At 32.9% G+C, this 19,513-nt stretch overlaps 1 protein-coding gene across 1 annotated transcript in view; it reads right to left on the bottom strand.

Annotated features, from left to right (window-relative positions):
* The window catches only part of CALCRL (calcitonin receptor like receptor), a 94,816-nt gene extending 89,573 nt beyond the window's left edge, over positions 1-5,243 (bottom strand). Inside the window, exon 1 of the mRNA XM_008687238.2 lies at positions 5,035-5,243. The gene's annotated coding sequence lies outside the window, so the exon portion shown is untranslated. The remainder of the gene's footprint in view (positions 1-5,034) is intronic.
* Between the last annotated feature and the right edge of the window lie 14,270 nt (positions 5,244-19,513).

Raw genomic sequence — 19,513 nt, 5'->3', positions numbered from 1 at the left:
CAGGGATTATACCTACATTTCCAAAACACAAATGTGTGAGTTATATTTTTTGCCTTAGCTAAAAAGTATATTGGCATGTTTTGAAAAAGATTTAAAATAAGAGTTTTATTGAAAATAACTTTTTGAAGAAGACATATGTAGGCTGATTAATAAAATATTTAAACATGTCAGTCTAATATTAGGTTTCCATTATTCAAGTAAAAGTAAGTCTGCTCTTTGCCTCACATTTGAAAACAACTACAGAGTTAGGCCAAAAAAAAAAAAAAAAAAAAGCACACACACACATTTTGTTTGACAACATTCTTTTCTCATAGTCTTAATCCTCCTTATTTTCAGTTATAACATGCTTTATTCTTCTCTAGTACTTACCACATTTCTGATTTTCCCTTCAAATTATCCTTGGAAAGAAAGCAAAATGGAGGTTTATGCACAAAATATCTAAGCAACAATTGGTATCATGTTCATGGAGATGGATTCGATTAATACTCAGTTGCAGATTTTTGAAATTGATACTGGGATATAAGACAAATTTTATCTTAGTTTTGATAAAACCAAGCCTGTGTGCTCCTGAATATGCTAATGAATCTCCAAGTGACTAAACTGTGAGGAGAGGGTCGCTCTCGTAAACCAGATAGTTGCCATTTACTGTATCACTGTTATTTAATATACCAAGGGACATACTCAGGAGTCACTGTGGTTTTATAAGAAACACAGCTGAGCTCAGGTTCACCTAAACCCGAATAGAAAAATAATGACAGATTTATACAAAAGTTTATGCCATATTAACATTTTTATTAAAAAATACATTCCATATTAATGGGAATAAGATTTCTCTGAAAACTGGGCTCCATCCAACAATCTCAATAAAGTATAGAGTTATAGCGTTAATACCATAGGAGTAAGTTGGTTATTTATTTATTTACTTATTTGTGTTTGTGTTGGGTTGAGTTGAGTTGAGATTTTTCTCCTTTAAGTTGGTAGTGAGGTAAAAAACATACATTTAATTAAAAGCACAAAGGAATAAAAAGATACAACTTGTTTTACATTTTAAAAACAAATTCACTATTTTGGTCATTTTTGCAAATGATAATATATTAGTTGTTAGTTTTGTAGAATACTGTCTCTTTTAAGTAAACAAACTAATTTAAAGAAAAAAGGAAGAAACATGTTCTAGGAAAATATTTGCAATTTATCATCTGATAAGTAATACTAATAATCTCATAAACATAGACTCTAACTCAGTTCACAGCCAGTGATTCTTTTTTATTTTTAAATAATAGTAAGACTTTTATTGTGTTATTAAAACTTAATTCATTTCATTTTTTTGTAAAATAATTTATTAAATTAAGAACTAATTTGATTTCAAGATTACACAAATATTGGAAATGCCAAAATTATTGATTTAATGCACAATATTATAATACTAATTAGACATGAGAAAATAACAATCTAGATTTATTGAGGACTTTTCTGTTTAAATTGGAATGGCAATATAATGTATAACAATGTATTTCCTATTATTTAAATGGTTGGCTGACTTAATTATTATATATATAATTATATGTTCTTTTATCCTAAATAACACTAGCTCAATATTTACATTCCAAGTTATATGATTAAATGTATTCCACCTATTACTGCTTCAATTTTGTACTAATTAAGACGCTATATCTTCAAAATTACAAACCAAATTATAGGTAGGTAAACCAAAATTAAGATGTGAAAACTATCTGGATCATTTGCGTTGTGTAACTGCTGTTGATGAAGAAATTTGGGCAGGAATTCCTATGGGAATCCTATGGTAATAAACGGGAAAATCATTGAAATATCTGGTTAGTATGTAGCCCTGATCTGTTTCTCGAAAATTTTTATTTTCCTTCTAATTTCATCAGAATATTTTCTTATATTAAACGAGAGGATTTCTTGAAATAATGTAATAGTGCTGCATGGTAGATGTACTTTGGTAGAAAAAGAGAGCTTTCCTAAGAAATTATAAATGTTTATAGTTCATGCATGGACTTCAAACCCAGATACAGACAAATGCTTTAAATAGCTATGTACTGACTTTTAATCTTAAGAGTATTCTCTAATAGTCTGATTGAGTCAAGAACCCAAGAGGTGTAACAAATTTGACACTGAGTATCTTTCATTAATACCATTGCAATGATACAGCTTACATTTTTGGATTAATACCATCTCTGAATCCTAAGCAAAGATAAGATAGAGAATAAAGTCAATGATTTCAGATAATGTCCTTTGAATATATTTGTTTTTTGAGAAGTTGATACCATAATCATGATAGCTCTAAAAACAGAATTATTTTTTCAAGCTGTGTTGACAGTCATACACAGAGTATGAAATCAGTTTTGTTTAGTGAATGTATTATTTTGATCCTTTAAAAAATGCTTTGTTAATTTTTCTATAAATATCTCTAAGACAACTCTTAAAAATCAAGTTACTATCAAATTTTAACCATGCAGCTAAAAATTGAAAGCGAAATAGTGTTATAATGGTCACAAAAATGATGTAAGTTAAAAATATATAATAATACTATTAACTGAAGTTTTATTAGTTTTATGTGTTTATCAAAGAATTTATCCACATTAGCATAAAGCATCTAAGGTCTTCTTTCTTTGTCTTAATATTATTTTGAATTTCTTACTGAAATAAATTCATTACGCATAAAATAATGGCAAAATCCATACAATGAATGTGAAGGTTCTCCTAAATATGCCAGGGTTTTGGTTCCATTTAAACTTACGCTAGGCATCACCAGTGAGTAAAGTACATACACCTTGGTCATTCATTTCACACAATTCTTAGAATTCAGAACCAATTCTGATTTCTTTTTCTTTTCCTGGTTTTCCAATCTTTGTTTTTCAAAGTGGATGAATAGTTTTATATATTCTAAAAGTTTACATATTTTAACGAACAAAACAATATTTTGGGATGAGCTAAGTTATGCTAGGAAAAAAAGACCTTGTAGTAATAACCTAAAGCATATTTCTTAAAGATAATGGAATATTACAGGTAAAACGTACTTCAGCTCACATTATTCTTATGGTTTCTGAATCCTACGTTTCATAGTTAGAACTGGCCTTAGACTCTGCTTTGATTTTATCATCCTATAGCATCTAGAAAGAGAAGTTAATTCTTCATAGCTGAAAGCATGCATTGATCCTCTGATACTCTCTTATCATTAAGGAAAGCAAACTTTAGAATATAATAACATGAGTTCTTATTTCAAACTTTCAATTATTTTCTCAAATAAGTCTGCCTAATGACCTTCAAAATTCAGTGCCTAGTGGTTTTTAACAGTATTTTCTGAAAATAAAAAACTATAAGTCATACTATTAGTACAGTTTTAAAATTTTAATTAAATTATGTAAGAAAATTATGGGGAGTTCCTTATTATAAAATACATTAACTTAATATAATACCTTCTTCTAAGAAAATAATCTAAACTAAAAATAATGCTATTTTAATTTTTGTTAATAATCCATGGCATTAGGTTAGACATTTAATGTGTTCTTTTCATTTCCTTCCCTAATTATCTAGTGACTATTTACAAAGTCACCTTCTAAAAACACCTTTTCCATTTCTACACATGTGTCAAGGAATTCAATACAATTAGTGATTGAAAGGAAATAGGAAATCAGGCATAATTTTTTTAAGAATCACAAAAATAAGACTTAATTGAAGTTTCCATTATTGGGAGAAATTTGTGGAAAAATTGAGTAGAAAATTATGAGGGAGTTACTCAGAATGAGTTTGTAGTTCACTGTTTATGTGCCAGATTATGGGTGATTAAATACAGGATTTCTCCATTGAAGGACATTTTGCAAAGTATAATTACATAGGTAAGAAAGAATATATATACATATATATATATAAATTATGTCAGTCAATATAATTTGAACCCAAATCTGATGTATAATTTTTATATAAATAAATTATATCAGTCAATATAATTTGAACCCAAATCTGACATCTAATTTTTCTTAGCAACAAATATGTGATATCTCTATACCAACACTTAAGTAGACAATAGTTTCTTAACAGTCCAGCACAGTCTGTACTGGTGAAGGAAGCATTAACAGATGTTTCATCTCAACATTACTGTAAGTTTTTCTGGACATTCTTGTTTTTTTTAAATACACACTTTAATTTTTCTGTTTACTAATCTGACATACATATTTGGGAAAATTTTGCTACTTTTCCTTATTCACAGTTACCTCTATTTCACATCCTCCCCGCAAAAGCTTGCAGAGGGATACCAGACAAATTGAAGTAATACGCTGTTAGCTAAAGAGTTGTAAAATTACAGTTAATGTACAAATAACATTTTCTCAATCCTAGCGGGTTTTTTTTTTCTTTTTCTTTTGTAGCCCACCCATGATCCAATACAGCGGAAACAATTCAGGGTTAGCAAGATAGAGACTTAACCACGTCTGGCAACAATGAACAATGAAAATTCTATTAGTTCAATAGTTAGAGATATATGTGTAAAGAAAGGTGAAAGGCAAGTAGAAGACACATAATAAATCCAAAGTGATTTCTTTTAATTCTCCATTTTGTTCAACTACAGAGAGACCAAGACTCTGGGACCCCGTGAGTAGTTACTCTTTCCCCCCTTTCTCAGAGTACTGACTTTATAAAAAGTTTAAAGACCCTTCCTGGGGGGAAAATGTTTTCCAGCTGTCAAAATTTAAGCTTAGCTAACAGTAGAGCAAATTTTAAAAGACATTGTTCCCTGATTAAGTTATTTGTTTGAAGTATGCCTTTTAATCCATTTAGATTTTTATTACTTGCTGAATTTATCTTCTAGAATATCACTGTACATAATAATATCTAGTAGTAATAGATTTTGTATACATTTTCGAGTAATACACTGTAGTTTCTTTCACATACAAAACAAGTGAGAATATGTTTCAATATTATTTCAATATCACTAAATTCTACCATAGAAACACTGCCAAACTAAATGAGAATACTACTCAGAATACATATATTTATTCTGAATAATGTACTCACCCAGCACAGCTTCTAAAGAAATTCTTGGTGAAATATTCTTAGGATGGAATTTGATTTTCTGAGATTCCGCAGAAGAGATTTGCCTCCAGGCAAGGTGAGGAAGAGTGAAAGCCTTGCAATTTAATCCTGCAGGCAGGCTGAGGTCCAGTCAGCAGGGCTTGATGATCCTCTATCAGGAGGTGAGACTCTCTGCTGGAGAGAGAGGGTTGTTCTGAGTAGATTGGAAGTGTTGTCACATTGTATGTGCTCAGCAGCAGAAGGGAAACATCAGAGCTTCCTGTTACATCACTCTGACCCCGCCTGCAGTTAGTGTTAGGTTACTTTCTTTCTCAAATAGCATACCCCAGGAAAGCAGCACTCCTTTCTTATTCTGAGACATGAGCAAGAAGCAGCCTGAACAGACAGAGATCATATGCTGTATGAATACATTGTTAGCAGCAAAAGCTGGCTGGCTTTCACCTTGACTGAGTGCTGTTAGAACTTGCCACACAGAGCTGCCTGTGATTTGAAGGAAATCTGAATATAATATCCTGCTCCAAGAATTAAAGGAGTTAGGGGAGTGTGTGTGAGTGTGGTGTGTGTGTGGAATTATACTTTACAAAGCATTGAGGAACTATTATCTAACACGTGTTTCTTCATAAGTGAACACAAAAATAATACCTACATCTATCATAATTAACTCTGTGATCCAACTCATACTGAATTCTAATAACCAGAGCTATTGCCTGATCAGTTTTTCACAATTAAATGATGACATTTTATCCTGTAGGTTTTTTTTAACTTTTTTTACTTTGTTTACTGTAACTACATGTGTATGTGTCATAAACAAAACCACTGTGTGTGTATGTGTTGTGTGTGTGTACATATGTATAGGATAGTTTGACATTATATGTAGGTATATATATTAGGGAAAATAATCTTTTGAGAACATATTTATAAATTTAAATACTTGCATGTATTTAAAATATTTAACTTAATTATCTTATCACCTGTGAAATAAAAAAGTAATTTATATCACATTTATCCCTCAAAATACCCTTACCAAAAATGCAGATAACTTATAAATATAGTGATTATGTAAAATATGTAACATATTCTAATTTTTTAGAAAAAGTTTTCCCTCAAAACATAATTTTATTCCAAATGTGTTTAATAAATCGTTGGGCATTAACTGGGTAGAATGCTTTAAATTTGAAATGCACTTGTCTTTTGATAATATGGTAAGTGTGTGAGATACAACAATAATCATAATTGCTGAAACCTAAACAGCACTGGGCGGATTCTTCATCTGTAAACTAGAAGGGATTAATCAAATAGTATCTAAAACTGCTTATATCCCTAAGAATTTGAATCAACAAATTATGTAACATTCAGAAATAGATAAGATACTGTGATAATTATTCAATCCTTAGTAAATTTCAGATCAGAGGCACTGGAAAAATCAGTAAATTACTGCAAAATTCAGGAACAAAATGAGATGCTCACACTTTTTCTTAACTAATAAAGGAGGACAAGTCAACATAAACTAAAGGGATACCATGTTCTGAAGCATTACGCTCCTGTTGACATTTTTATTACCTGGATCCATGGAAGAAACTGATTATACATCTTTGATTTTAAGATCAATAGGATCAAGGTGAATAAAAATAAGTACATACAAAAATAGGATATAAACTAATCTCTGTCAGTTATAGTTAAAAGACTTGCAAGAAAGTGAGTGTTACACCTTTGGTTATTGAGAGACAGAAATAACCAGAGGACTTAAATTGTCGGTTATAGAATATTGTATTTTCAGTTACAGTATGGTTAGCTTTGCTTTGGGAAGCTGCTGGGACGTACTTCATTTTGAGCTATTTCTTTCAGCTCGTTAGAGGAAAAGTCAATGCCGCAGATTATGTCTGGCTCCACAAACAAGGGTTCTTTAATCAGAATACTGCTGTAGATAATCCCAAGTGAAAGCCTGACTGAATTCTGCTATGGAGGGAGGACACTGCTCTGGGAACTACTAAGAAAGAAGTGAAAAGCACTGGGATTGGACCAGAGACATGAAATTCCAGTCCTGCTTCTGACACTCTCTAGGGTGACCTTTGACAAAACTTTTTAGGTCTTGGTGTTCCCATCTGAAAATTCAGAGTGGAATCAAGTACTAGATTTAATATCTGAAAGATCACTGTCTATGTCTTCTCATCTTCCATGCTTTATATAATATCTGACCCCTAGAAAGAGATTAATATAGCTTTTGAACTTGTTATGAAAAACTAAAACTTTTTCCAATAAGTTTGCGAAAGCATTAGTATTTTTTCAAAGATTCATTTATTTCATTTCCCCAACACTAGTGAAGTCTAGTGAATAAGAAATCTATGCTTTGAACTTATGTCTTAAGACTCTTAAACCAATGCTCTTTCCCCTCTACTCTACATCAAGTGATATACTAAAGGTTAATGGAGGTTATCATATTCCTTTTTAAGTGATTGGTCAGGCATATGGTTATAGTCTATGAATACACTTGGATAATTCTTCCTGGTATCATCTATAAGCCTTATTTAGGCATAATGGGTAAACTGCATCCCACCAATCAGATCCTTAAGAGTTGCCATTTTATAACCCCAGATGAAATCAATGGCGTGAGGACTTCCAGGGAGCCCCTCTGGGTATGGAGGGACAAGACAAAAGATGGATGAAGCAAATTTCTCAAGTACACACTGAAATATGATGACAAATATTTAAGAAAATGCTGTAGAACAAAATGAATTATTTCAGTAATCAATGAGGTGATTCTTAGGCAATGTGACATTAATCAATCAATTAATTCAGTATTATGTGTTTCATATACATATACATATAAAATAATCTTTTTCCATGCAGATTGAAGACACTGGCGACCGTTTAATGATTAGTGATCAAGCTTATTTTTTGAGCTACATACTGTAATAGTTGTGTTGGGGAGTTAAGGAAAGATAGGATGTGTCCTGCTCTGTAGTTGTTTAAAGCACAGATTGGCTACACATGAGGATTTAAGCACCAAATTCTCTGCAGTTAGCAGCAAAAGCTACAGACAGAGCCTAGATGTAGCCATGCAGAGATGTCAATAGGGTTTTCTATAGAACTGAGGGATAAGAGGTGCCTGGTTGGCTCAGTCCTTAAGCCTCTGCCTTTGGCTCAGGGTGTGATCCCCGGACCCTGGGATCAGCCCCACATCAGGCTCCCTCCTGGGAGCCTGCTTCTTCCTCTCCCACTCCCCCTGCCTGTGTTCCCTCTCTCGCTGGCTGTCTCTCTCTCTGTCAAAGAAATCAATAAAATCTTTAAAAAAAGAACTGAGGATAAGGTATAATTGAAAAATGACATATTTAATGATAAATAGTCATAGTTGTCTATTTTAGAGTCCTATACACAGGATTGTACCTACATTTGTAGTCCCAGGTAAGGCTCACAAGTACCGTAGTCCCACAGTAATGAATACCAATTGCCATGTGAAATGCACTTTGACACATACTCAGGAGGAAGCTAACTCAAAATCTCTGGATTACTGTTTATAGTATTTTACTAAGTTAGTCAAATGGACCAAAAATGTGATTTGGCAAATTTAGTTCTCTACAAGCTGCACTGATCGCTTATTCTGAATTTGTGTAGCTGCAGCCTTGGAGGATGGTTCTGCCACAAAAATAAACAAGACAAAACAAAACAAAACACTTTTACCTAAAACATTATGGACAGACTACTGAGGAGAATGTAAGAAAGATCTTTACAAATGATTTCTATGATTATGTTGTGAATGAATATATTATGTTGTACATTAATAATTCCTCTGTGTTCTCAGTTGTCTGAAAGTTGTTACACTCACAGATAATTTATGTAGTCAACAAACCAAATATACCTTGCTTTATTAAAAATTCACCAATAATTTTAAGAGAAACACATAATTTTTATAATCTTTGCATCAAAAAATTCTAGGAAGGTAATAAGTTGACCTGACCTGTTATTATTTTACCTAACAATTGCTTAGTATATTTAAAGTTATTTCATTACAAAATGAACTGTATTCAGTAAAAGGACCAGATCCGATGACTGGGCCATTAAGAGTGAATATGCTGTTTTCTGTTATTAAAACCAAAGAGCTGACCTTTAAATCTATTTGTGCACATAATTTATCATCTTGAAGGAAATTATAATGTTATTTTTAAAATATCTACTATGACTACAAATTTGAAAAGAGCAGAAAACTTTAAATTTGAAATGAGTAACATTACATCCATATATAGGTAAATAAAACTATTTTACTAATCTATAGCTAGTTTTTCTTTTAGTATTTTATAATGTGTTCCCCCAAGAGATTCAAACAATGTATCAAAAACAGTTGTCTAAAAATCTGCCTATTCTTTTCATTATTCTCATTCATTATTCTTATTCAGTTCTGATGGATTTGGATCTCCCAAGAAAATCAATATGTTTTATAGATATTCATGATCGTTTGAGCCTCTCCTCCTCCAAAAGGAATAGCGCTTACTAAAAGAAAGGGCTAACACTGGCAAATGAGATACATCATGGATGAATTCAAAATGAATGCTTCAATACAACAAAATTATAAATGCTCACTTAAATAAGGGTACAAAATGAACTTTCTGAGAGTGAACATTGTTAATTAGGGTGATTGTATGCCCTAGTTTGCTAGGGCAGTCCCAGTTTATATTTCCACACTCAAAAATGTGATGATTTGAATGGAAAAAAATATATGATCACTGTAGCCATGCTTATCCATATTGCACTGACAAGTGGTAACATAAATATTGGCAGTGAGTAATGCCTTTGGGAAACTTGAGTCTCCAATTGCCACAAGAGTTTAAAATGGTTCTTCCTACTTCTAAGATAGTTTTAGTTGGCATTGGAAAAGATGCCCTTTTCGTCTCTGCATATGTATTTATTGTGATTTTATGCTGAATTTCTTATTTGCAGAATATCAATTTTGATTACCAGAATAAATGATTTAACTTTGAGTTTATGCATGTTGACGTAAGTAGCACATGATTAAATGCCCATGTCTTAAGTTCTAAAGATGCCAAATAGCATGAATGTTTTCCCACCAAAGACTTTTTTATTCAGCTATTGTAATATTGATATAATTTGTAAAGTTATTAATAATTTATATTTTTCTCTTCAATAATTTACTCATATTTAACATCACTCGGGTGTTTACAGTTAGAGTTTTTAAACAAAAAGAAATGTGAAACTATATGTAGTGCATATATTAAAGAATAATACAGTGTATTTACCTAAGAATTCTCAACACTTTGAGAAAAGTAGCAGATCCTTTTCATGCTTGGTTGAGGAATTATGTATCTATGGTCTCATCCTGCCATCTAGTGTTAAGTATTCTCAAATTGCAAAAAATTGCTCTCTAGCTCAATAATGAAATTCTTTTTTTCTCTGATTAAAAAAAAAAATCCCAACAACTAGGGAAGATTACGAAGAAAATATCCTGAAGCACATGATAACCAGAGTTACAATGGGCAAGTGCTTACTGTAGACTATACAATTAAAGGATCAGTTTATATATAGTGAAAAATTACATCATAAAATATTTAGAAGCAAAGGCAAAATAATTAAATGTTAAAACATAATATAAGTAAAAATACAAATTAAAAAGACCTACCATCTTTTGCCTCCCAATAAATATATATATTACACACATAGATAATATATATATTTAAATATTTGAAATGATCTAAAGCTAGACAATTCTGAAGACTATGGCTAGGCTAGAGTGGATTAACTCCTATGTATCTGACCAGGAATACAAATCAAATCTTCAAAAGCTTACAACAAAGTGAAAGTGTCTCTAACATCTGTTAAATCAGTCCTTCACTATATGCAAGCATAAAAAATATATATTCCATCACTATGTGTTAGAAAAAAATCAGTCACTAATTGGCTATACTCCTATTCTGGCTAAATACAGCTGACATTTGAGAGAGACATTATTTGGGGGCATAATTATTACCGCCAAGATCTCTCTCTATAAACATTCGTATCATAAGAAAGCAAGGTTTCTGAACAACAGCCATCCATTAAACACATATTAATTGATCACCTACCATGTGCCAAACATTTGGACTGATACTAGAAGTACAAAGTGGTCCTTTTTACATTGTCATGTACAAGAGATATGGTCCTCGATCTTAAGGAATTTATTTTCTATCCTCAGGTAGACATTTAGAAAAATACACTTATTTTTTGCTTATATTGCTTAAATAACTCAGATTGCTAAAAAGCAGTATGTTCAATGACTGAAACAAATCGGGCTGAATAGATAGGAAGGTAGGGTGGAGGGAGAACATATTTCCTGTAGAAAAGCGTTTCTCTGAAGCTAAGAATTACTCTGGAACCTGGAAGGGAAGAAATATGAGACATTCCATAGATTAGAAAGAAGGATTTGGATGCCAGTAATTTACTGAAGCAGTGCTCTTTGGACTTTAGGCAAAAGCATTAAGGGAACAAAGCCGATTTGGGAAAAGGATGAGGTGAGCAAACATGTGGTCTCAAGTAAAATCTGATTTTGACCTAAGCAATAAATTGCTTGATCAGGGTAGGGCTTTGGAATATAACTTGCATGACAGAGTTGGCCTCCCTTGATGCCAGGGAATCTGTCTTTACTGACTCCGAATTAGTCAGTCATTGTGCGAGCCACTCTGGGAGTGGGGAACATAATTTCTAGAGAAAGAACTACCACCAGCTGAGGACAATTTGGAGAAGGTTGCAGCTGAGGGCTATGAGCAGCCAATTCTCCCAGCAACTGCGAAGTGAGTACACTGGCTTAATAAAAGGCATATGGGAGGGGTCACCAAAATAGAGTTTGCTGGAAAACTATTACAAGCAAACAAAACCTGTCCAAGTGCTGCACCTAGATTATTTGTAGAGTCTGGAGACCAGTCAGTAAAAAGAGAATCCCGCATGAATCCATCAGGACATAAGTTATAGGACCTTGTAAATTATGGTAAGGAATTTGTATTTTATTCTTTGTGTGACAGGTCATACAATCCAAATCGAGTTTTATGCTTCGTTTTGGTGTGGTTGGTTCTGACTGGGGTGGTGGGGCTGGTGGAAGTTGGCAAGTACAAAAACTTCCTGTGAAATATTTCCACGTCTTTCTGCAGTTATTAATAAAGTTAATGTCCACAGTGTTAACCATGGTTCCTTATATAAGGTATCCTTAAAATTCCCTTCTCATGGGATTTGTGGATATTCAGAAAATAAAAATATTACAATTGAAGAAATCTCCTTTTTTGGATTAGTTGTAAAGCATAAAAACAAGTTCAATAATGATTTGTAGTGATTAGCATATCTTTAAGTACTTAACATCTAGTAGTGCTGCTGGGTCTCTGTGCTGTTTTAGAAGTTGAGGAAGAAAAGTAATGTTGATAACTGGCATTTTTTCAGATATCTGCTATATGCTTTAGATATTTCCTTTAACTCTGTGAGGATTTTATTCTGACTCTTCAGGTAAGGGAATGGAATCTTAATAAGTTTATACAACTGGAAATTGGTAGAACTGGAACTTGAAACCTAACTGGTTTAGTTTTTAAACGCCCTCCTTCTTTACAACATTACTGGCAAAATAATTAATCTGGCAAACTACTTCAGATACTTTTGGAAGAAAATTGTATGGAATATAAGTCAGGTGATGTTGGCTACTGAGGCTTCAGTGAGATAATTCCACATAGAAAAAAAATGAGTATTAGCAAGATAGGAAAACACAGCACAGTGTTTAGCAAATTCACATTAAAGCTTCCCCACTAGCTTAGCTATTTTTCTATTTAAAATATTTGTATTTTGGTTTCTATCCAGATCATGCATTTTTTAATATTATTCATATATGAATGCTAGTATAAGTTTGAATATTTGAAAGGATGACACACGGAATAAGGGTGGTCATTTTTTAAACTCAAAATTTCTTAGAAACAAGACATTTAAACTTTGTAAGGTAAATTTTACCTCTGTAAAAGGTAAATTTTGCAGAGAAATAAAAAGAATATTCACTGATTATTTTTACCCCCTTTTTATCCATGTTATGGAACTTATTAAAAATATTTTTAGCACCTCTTAGGCAATTATCTCAAAAACAAATTCCTAAAAGTTTTTTAAATTCTTAAATTTGTAATTTTTACATTTTTCTCAGTTAATCTTAAAACCACTTATGTTAATTCCATTTCTCATTTTATAAAATTGTTACTTTATTATTATTTATAATATGTCAGTCACCATACAGTACATCATTAGTTTTTGATGTAGTGTTCCATGATTCATTGTTTGTGTATAACACCCAGTGTTCAATGCAACACATGCCCTCCTTAATACCCATCACCGGGCTAGCCCATTCCCCCACCTCCCCTCCCCTCAAAAACCCTCAGTTTGTTTCCCAGAGCCCATAGTCTCTCGTGGTTCAAGCAAACAAAAATTTGCCTTAAAGTTCCCACTTTAACTTTTACTATCTGACTTATTTGAGAAATTGTTAGAGCTCAGAGACTATATTCTGAAGCCTTAAAATATTAAATATTTAACAAATTGTAGTATGAGTAGTTAACCATTTTATTAAAGGCTTAAGATGTAACAAACACTATACTGAGTACTTTACATGCTCTCACTTACCCTCATGATCATATCACAATAAAGCGACCATTAGGGATACCAAGGCTTAATAAGGTCGAATCCAAGTTGATTTGAATCCAGATTCTATGCTCTTCATTATTTTATTTTATTTATTTTTTCCACAGCCTTTAAGATATTACTCATCTGTGTTTGACAGTTTATTGAAGCTGTGAGATTTACTACATTTTAAAGATTTTCCTCCCTGATTGTGTATATGTGTAATTTGTGAGGGGGAAAAGGAGAATATGCAGAGTTAAATAAAAATTTTCCTAACATGCTTACTTAGCTTTACAGTTCCAAAGCCTTTTTCATTGAATAATGTCAGATATTTTGAGTTAAAAATGGTAATTGTTTCTTTCTTCTCTGGAGTAGCAATTTCTTGGCGAGATGGATCATTTAGGTAGCTCACAGCTGTTCACATTTAGAAACTCTGGAAATTTCCCTAGAGTGATTTGCTAAGTTTGTGGAACATTTGTTAAGAGTTGGGAATATGTTTAAAAAATAGACTATTAGAAAGTAAAAATTCTTGCTTTGTAATTCCAAAAATTGGTGAAGGAAGAAGGAAGTAGCAGTTTCCTCTGGCTTCTAACTTGAGAGCACCTGCAGCTTAAGGGGTCAGTCCAATAAAATTACAACCTTTGTGAAAATACAGATTAAAAATACATTAAAATCCCCCCCAAATACTCAGGTTCATAATTGATTTAGCTGATGTTATCTCATAATGAGAAGAACAGGAAATGAAGAACAGCAAATCATCAGTAATGCTGACAGGAATGAGTTAATTCTGTCTACAATTGGATTTAATTAAAACTTGTTAAAATAAATTTTATATTGAAATAAAAGATTTGGGTACTAGGGATAATTTCTTTTCACTAATTTTTGCTAGTTCCTTTATGAATGATTTTTAAAAAATGGGTTGCCTGGGTGGCTCAGTCAGTTAAGCAGCTGACTTTTGGTTTTGGTTCAGGTCATGACCTCATGGGTCCTAAGGTGGAGCCACGCGAGAAGCCCCCGGGCAGCTGTCAGTCTGCCTGAAGATTCTCTCATTCTGCCCTCCCCCAACTCTTGCATGCACTCACTGCCGCTGTCTAAAATAAATAAATTTTAAAGAAGAATGATTTAAGAAAGATTAAACACTTTTATAATTATTTCAAAGCTTTCATGAGCTTAAAATGCCTTGATGATTTAGCGTAAATCAGAAGCACATGAATTATTTTCTCTAGTATGCGTATAATCTTGAGAGAGGAAAAAAAGTTGATGTTTCAGAATCTTTTAAAAATCATAAGCAAAACCACAATGTTAAGGCATTCAGAATCTATAATAAATTGGAAGCTTCTCCTAAAATCTTCTGATGTCTGGGAATCAATCAGGCACTGAAAAAGAAAATGTTAGGGATGTGGTCAATTTGGATATGGCAAGCAGTATCAACATAGGCCAGTTTTGAAGGAATATAGCCAACCACTGAAAAGGATCACCCTATGCTAGAAGAGACGTGGTTATTACCAAGAGAAGAGCCTGGCCAATGTTGATTTTTATTTGTCTTTCTGATCACAGAGCATCTTTACCCTTTTTGGCATACTGTGTGTTGGAGTTGAATGCTTTTAAATAGACAACATTCCCATAAAAACCTAAAATGACAAAATTGGAAGAATTGTTATAGACAGTCTAGTCTAGTCATTCATTTCAAATATGAGTAAATGTGAGGCTAAAGAAATAAGATGACAAACTCACCACCAAGTAAGGTCAGTATTGGTACAAAAAACAGTATCTTAGGTCACACTATAGAATTTTCCCCAAAGCCTCTGATGGAGGTGAAAGCATTACACAACTCTACTTTAATTAACGTTTGTTTTTCTGGGAAAGCACTACACGCATGTCATTGAAAGATCAATTGGCATTAAAGCCTTTTAACGAGTAAACAACTATTATCCTCCCTCAGACTTTCACATCCAACTTTATTCTGGCTTCCTTCATTCTTGCCATTTAGAGATACAATTCCACTTTATTTCAACTGCTCTGTGATTATTCCCCCACATTCTTCTCTGTCCTTTAAGAATCTTCTCTTCATCACTAGTATTTGAAATTTCCTGTGTGTGTAGGTGTGTGCTGGGTGGGTTTCCCGTTGTTGGTTATGGCACACCATTTCAATAAAGGAAACCTATGTTGTTTATGTCTTTAAAATTTCTCTCCCCTCTTTTCACCACTCTATTTTTCTGGACTTTCTACTACTTCAAGGTTGGGCTCCTGAATTAATTTCCTAATTTTCTTATTTTTTATTATCCAGTTTTCATTTGTATGTCTCTCTCTTTTTAGCTTAGAGATTTTCTTCGCTCTTCTATTTCTTAATTTGAGAAATGCTTATGTATTTGGGCACCTGGGTGGCTCAGTTGGTTAGGTGATCGATTCTTGATTTCAGCTCAGATCATGATCTCAGGGTTGTGAGATCAAGCCCCATGTCAGACTCTGCTCAGTGCAGAGTCTGCTTGGGATTCTCTCCCTCACCCTCTACTCCTCCCCCCAGCCCCCCCTGCCCCCTGCTCATGTGATCTCTCTCTCTAAAAAAAAAACAAAAAAAACCCAAGAAAACCAAACTCATGTATTTTAACATTTTCTTCCTTCATAATCTTATGTTCTTGTGTCCTTTCTTTGCAAATACTAAGGGCTACAATAAATAGAACGTTTAGCCCTTTTCATATCCCTCAACATATTTGAATTTTCTCTAAAGGATTAAAAAAAATTTTTTTTTGTATACATCTTTTGTGGGCTTTGCTGTTACGTACATTAGGGTTTTTGTTCTTTTGTGGCTAGTACATATTTTCTAATTTTCTATTTAGTGTACAAAAATGCTCTTGATTTCATGTATTGAACTTGTATGTAGCCATCTTGCTATACTCCTATTATTTCTGTTTTTTATTTTCCTGGATTTTCATTTATGCTAAGCATATTATATGAAAATAATTGTGATATAACATACTTATGCCTAATTTCTCTTCCTTTTTGTTTCGGTGTAAAATTAAGACTATCTGGATATGTTGAATAATAATGGTAATGGAGAACACCTTAGTCCTGTTCCTGAGTTTAATGGGAATATTTCTGAAATTTTACTACTTATCATGTTGTATGTTTTCGGTAGATTTGCTTCATTAGATAAGGAAGATCTTTATTTTGCTCAAAGTTTTAAATCCTGAAACAAGTGTCGAATTTGGCCAAATGAACTTTCTTTATTAAATGATAATTTGGTTATTTTTTCTGTTAATATTTTTTATTACACTAAATAATGACCAAATGTGAACCAACTTTATATTCTTAACAATCATCGGTATTAATTGATTCTTTTCCTTTTGCCTCAGATTCCAATATGGCTGTTACTGAGCCTGTCTTTTTGATAATTTTGATATTTTCACCATGAATTGCTTTATTTTTTAAAAATGCTGCATTACAATACTATTTATCTTGGTTACTGATTTTTTTTTTATGTCTTCTCAAATTTTGTGCCTGAGGCCTCACTCTAGGCCCAACTCTAACAGTCAGATCACAGATTTCAGATAGTGCTTATGCCAGTAGGATGTCTGGAGTGGACTTGTGAATCAAACCTGGTTACTCAGAAAGTCAAAATTCTCTAAGTATGATATTTGGGTCAAGGCTGGCCATAAGATATTTGGGTCAAAAAGAGTACAGCCAGGATTTTTTTTTTTTAATAAGAAAAAATTTTTAGAGTTTTATGTTCACAACAAAATTGAAGGAAACGTACAGAGTTTTCCTATATATTTTCTAACATGACACATGAACTACCTCCTCCATTGTCACCAATCCCCCAGCAGAGTGGTACATTTGTTACAATTGATGAACCTCCATTGGCACATAATGATCATTCAAAGCCCATAGTTTATATTGGTTCATTCCTGATGTACAATCTATGGATTTGGACAAATATATAAATGACTTCTTTCCACCATTATGTTAACAGATAGGGTATTTTTACTGTTTTGAAAATCCTCTGCTCTGCCTATTCACCCTCCCTTTCCTACTTACCCCGGTAACCACTGATCTAAACATTTTCATAGTTTTGCCTTTTTCCAGAACATATATTGTGGATCCTACAACATGTAGCCTTTCCAGATTGGCTTCTTTCATTTAATAATAGTCATTAAAATTCTTCCATGTCTTTTCATGGTTTTGGAGCTCATTTCATTTTCACATTGAATAATATTCCATTATCTGGATGTAACACAGTTTATCCATTCATCTGCCGAAGGACATCCTGGTTGCTTCCAAGTTATGGCCATTATGAATCAAGTTGTTATAATATCTGTGCAGGCTTTTGTGTGGACAAACATTTTCATCTTATATGGGTGAGGAATAGCAAGGAGCATGATTGCTAAATGTTGTAGTAAGAGTATGTTATATACTTTTATAAGAAACTGCCAAATTGGTTTCCAAAGTGGCTATATCATTTTGTATTCCTACCAGGAATAAATAAGAGTTGTTCTTGCTCCATCCACATCTTGGCCAGCATTTGGTCATGTCCGTGTACCTGATTTTAGCCATTCTAATAGATGTGTTGTAGTAGCTCCTTACTGATGACCTATGATGTGGAGCATCTTTTCATATGTTTATGTCATCTGTAGATCTTTTGTGAAGTGTCTGTTAAGGTCTTTGACCTATTTTTTAATAGGGTTGTTATTTTTTACTTTTAAATGTTCTTTATATATTATATATAGAACAGTCCCTTATCAGAAGTTGTCTTTTGAAATATTTTCTCCAGGTTCATGGTTTGTCTTCTAATCTCTTGACATTATCTTTTGTAGAGCAGAAGTTTTTAATTTTAATGAAGTCCAGCTTATCAGTTATTTATTTCATGGATCATGCCTGAGGCCAGGACTTCAATTGTTAGAGGTAAGAGAGTCTAAACTTTTCTAGAAAACTTAATCTGAGAAGATATGGGCCTTAAATTCTAGAAGTCATCTTGAAACCCTGTGAGATTAAAAAATAAAGGCAAAAAATGTTGGGCAGAAGAATCAGGACGAAAGACTGAGTTTTTCTTGACAATATGAGCCCCTGAGTCCATTTATTACTGAAGTAAAATACCTTTGGCCTTTCTAATTTTGCAATCAAATCTATCCCCATTTTGTTTTAGACTTTGGGGACCAGAATTTTTTTGGATGAGGAATTTTGGCTAGAATTTTTGGATGAGGAAATCCTATTCATTTTCCTAATGCTCTATTTTTATTATATTTGATGACCAAATGCCTGCACACCTCTCTCTCTCTCTCTCTCTCTCTCTCGTGAAATGAATTACCATGCATCACTATTCCCTTAAAAAGTGGTCTGAATAATTCTAGCCAAGACACCTATGTGTCTTGTAGCTGTGTGGTTGTAGTTCAGAGATTGGTCCTAAGGGACTAACAAGATCTGCTCTGTTCCATAGAGCAGAATACAGGAAAAGCAATTCAGGTATGTTCATGCTAAAGTTCTCGAGAAAGAACTGAAAGTCAAAAGTTGGAAATGAAGTTCAAACATTAACTTCATAAAAAGGAGACAAAAACAGGAGTGGTTGTTAAAAGAACTCAAGATTTCTCCCAAATAGTTGATTAATGTCATTTTCTTCCTTCTTCTGGGATAGAAATGGGCCAGGACACCTTCAATAGTCAAGACTGGAAGTCACTTATAAAATGTATAGTTACATGAAATATATTTAAATATACACATCATATTTATATAATCGTGTGAGGTGATTGGTAGAAATACATATGGAATGGAGTATGGATGGTAGAGCATAGTATATTAATTTGTTCGACAAATAAGATGTCCTAGTATATGAAAGCACATTTGTAATTGA

Source organism: Ursus maritimus, unplaced genomic scaffold, assembly GCF_017311325.1.
Source record: "Ursus maritimus isolate PB19 unplaced genomic scaffold, ASM1731132v1 scaffold_1, whole genome shotgun sequence".
Classification (NCBI taxonomy): domain Eukaryota; kingdom Metazoa; phylum Chordata; class Mammalia; order Carnivora; family Ursidae; genus Ursus; species Ursus maritimus.
This window is presented reverse-complemented; position numbering and strand designations above follow the sequence as displayed.